The sequence below is a fragment of the Phodopus roborovskii genome, unplaced genomic scaffold (assembly GCF_943737965.1).
Source record: "Phodopus roborovskii unplaced genomic scaffold, PHOROB, whole genome shotgun sequence".
Lineage (NCBI taxonomy): Eukaryota > Metazoa > Chordata > Mammalia > Rodentia > Cricetidae > Phodopus > Phodopus roborovskii.
The window spans coordinates 33,534,861-33,538,382 of NW_026126447.1; positions in this window are offsets into that span (position 1 = coordinate 33,534,861).

Sequence of the window (3,522 nt, forward strand, 5' to 3'; positions counted from 1 at the left end):
CAGGGCTACATAGATAGAGCCTGTCTAGAGAGAAAAAGTAAAAGCCAGGCAGTGGTGGCTCAAGCCTTTAATCCCAGTGTTGGGAGATAGATGCTACAGGCAGGTTTGAGTCCCAAGCAAGCCTGGAAGATAGCCACATCTCAAAACAAAACAAAATAAAACAAGTTGGGCATTGGTGGCACATGGCTTCAATCGCAACACTCAGGAGGAGGAGGAAAGGTAGGTGCATCTGTTGTGAGTTCAAGACCTGGTTCCAAGATAAGCTCCAAAGCAATGCAGAGAAACCCTATCTCACCCCCCCTCCAAAAAAAAAAAAAAAAAAACAAATGAACAAGAAAAAAACTGTGTCTAGCAGGGAGACAGGCCAGGTTCTCTGTAAAAAGAAAGATAGTTTCAGAGAAGATCACCCAGCATTCTAACAAGAGAAATGAAATCTGAGCCAGGCATTGCCCTATGTACCTTTAATCCCACCATCTCAGAGACAGGAGGATCTGAGTTTGAGGATACACTGGTCTCCATAAAGGACTAAGATATTACATAAGGTAATGGCTCACACTTACATCAAGGGCTAAAAACATCATTGTCACTTCTTTGAGTCTAGTCTAGGCACACAGAAACATCAAAGGAAGGAAAACAGTCAATCAAGGTAAAACACTCCATTAATTTCAATGTTCTATAGGCAAAAAACTACCCAACCTGTATGTGTCCAAGTCCAGCAGTTCCTACAGAGTCCCAAGTCATGCTGTGTCATAATGAAACACTGTCACGAATGATTCTGGCGCTGGAGGGAATCCAAAGGAGGTTAAGAGCAGACTGGTCTTACTGAGGACACAAGGATCAGCACCCATGCCACATGGCTTCCAACCACCTCTATGTTCCAACCAGTTAAGACCCCGAGAGGTCCTAAGAAATCCAACAGCTCTCTGTTTCCACTTCATTTCTTCTTAGGAACCAAGTTAAAAAAATAGCATGGCACAGTATATCTTCTCAGCTTGAGCCATTGCATGAAGTAACTATTGTAGTCCTTGAGAGTAAGGTACATGAGGGTATATTCAGCTAGCACTTTCAAAGTCTGTTTCTTTCCCCCTGATGTGGAATCGTTCTCCAATTGTTCCTTCTTCAGTCGACAGAAACCATTGTGAGTTCCAACACATCTTTCCCAGAAGCTACTCTCAATCTGGTGCAGATTGAGCACATGTAATCTGCACCGCCTGAGGGTCAAACAGGAAGGAGGTTCAGATGATGGTTGTAATCTTACAGACCCCACATCTCAACCTCCCTGCACCACATTTACTTTGAATTCCACCCTTCCCTTCAACTCCAACTCAGACTCACTCACCTGGGCCAAACAGTCTCATTAGTCAGCCAATCCATCCCATCCAGCACAGCCTGGAAGTTATCCACTTTGACATATTTTATCAGGGACCCAAGAGGCAGGCAGGGGAAGGGCCAAGTTTTTACCATGGCCTTCACAACCTTTGTTTTCAGATTAATGAAGGCCTGCTCGAATACTGCGGGGAAGAGCATGATGGGCAGGTCATCCAGGACAGATACGGCCAAATCTTCATCTGCCAGCAGCCCTTGAATGGCCAGCTGCTGGAGAGTGGGCACAGCCTCGTCGTAGCTCATTCTAAGGGGTTCAGGTAAGGGGATTCTGTGGAAGCATCCAGAAAGAGAACTCTTCAGACCAAAGCTTAAGAAAGGCCTTTGCTCCTCCAATCATAAAAATCACCTCAGGGTTAGAATCATTGCCCAGATGGTGGGAACCTGGTTTTCCCATTTGACTTTCTGTCTGCAGCTCTCACAGCCACAGCTCCACCCAGCAGCATGGTGGAGTGTGGACCAGCTACGTGAAGAGTGGCTTCCATTCTACCCAATCCCAACCCCTGCTGCCCTGAATCCTACTCTACCTGGGAGTGGGTAACCTGGAGAGAGTGGATCTTCATCCTGTTATAGTGAAGCCCTGCTGCGTAAGACCTTCAACAAGAAATGTTTCCTGTGAAATCTTCCCTCCCTTGTTCTCTCTTCAACTCAAGGGGCCTGGCTGGGAACAATCTGTGAAATGGGTGCAGTTACATATTTCTTTTAAGAACCTGAGTCTTGGGCTAGAGAGATGGCTCAGAGGTAAAGATCACTGGCTACTCTTTCAGAGGTCCTGAATACAGTTTCCAGTAACCACATGATGGTTCAAAACTATCCACAATGAGATCTGGTACTCACCCTCTTCTGGCCTCCCACCTTCATATGTATATATGGCAGACAGAACTCTTATGTATATGTAATAAATAAGTAAATCGTTTAAAAAACACACAAAACAAACAAGACAAAACAAAAAATCAGAGTCCGCCAGAGGAGGTTATTTTGGAGGGTGGTGCCATGCTTTTAATTCCAGACCTTGGGAGACAGACGCAGGGGGATCTCAGTGACTTCCAGGTTGCCTGGCCTAGAAAGAATTGCAGGACAGACAATAGCTGATCCACAGAAAAACCCTGTCTCAAAAACAAACAGCAGGGTGTTGGTGGCACATGCCTTTAATCTCAGTACTTGGGAGGCAGAGGCAGGCTGATCTCTGAGTTCAAGGCCAGCCTGGTTCTAGGATAGCTTCTAAAGCAATAGAGAAACCCTGTTATAAAATACCAAAACAAACAAACAAACAAACAATTGAGGGGATGATACAGGAGAATGGCAAATGTGACACTAATTTGGGACAAGGACAATACTGGGATTAAAGGTGTGTACAACTACTGCCTGGCTACTTTGTGTTTTATTGTTGTCTCATTGTGCCACTATGAGATACTGTCTGGCCTCAAAGTTGCTGAGGACCAGGCTGGTCTTCTACTAACCAGATCTGCCTACATCTACCCTGATAGAGCTGGGATTCACAGAAAGTTCCTCCACCCCAGGCTGCTATCTCATTTAGAAACTATGTCTCCCTATGTACTCCAGGCTAGCCTGCAACTGAAGACCACACACCTCAGCTCAGCCCACCAAATCTGAGCTGCCACCAATTTTTGCCTTTTAATTTGACATCTTCTATGGACTTGTGAAGTTCCCCTTATCAAGGGTCTTAGGTGACATAACTTTTAAGCTACCAGCTTCAGTTACCAAGAGGTGAGTGAGATTGGTAGACTGTTTTCCCACTCTCTTCCCTATATTGCTCTTGAGGTCCATGTAAAAGGAAGTGTTCACTTATACCAGGGGTTGAGTTCATAATGCATTCACTTAGTGCCCTGGCTGTTCTTCTAGAGAACCTCAACTCAATTCCTCACAGTACAAGCCAAGACAGTGCCAAGATCCCTCTATCTTGTATTGTGGCTGAGGCCATTTCAAGATTAACGAGAATTTCACCTTCTAGATGGAGAATCCCATCGAAAATGACCCAGTACTATTCTAGGAACCCAAGCTCAGTATATCCTATCTTATTTATCTTAGCCTGTTTATGCTACAACCCCCTCCATTCACTGCTTATCTTGGCTTCTGTTCCTCTTCATCCTTTGTGAAGATCCACCCTCCTCCCTGCAG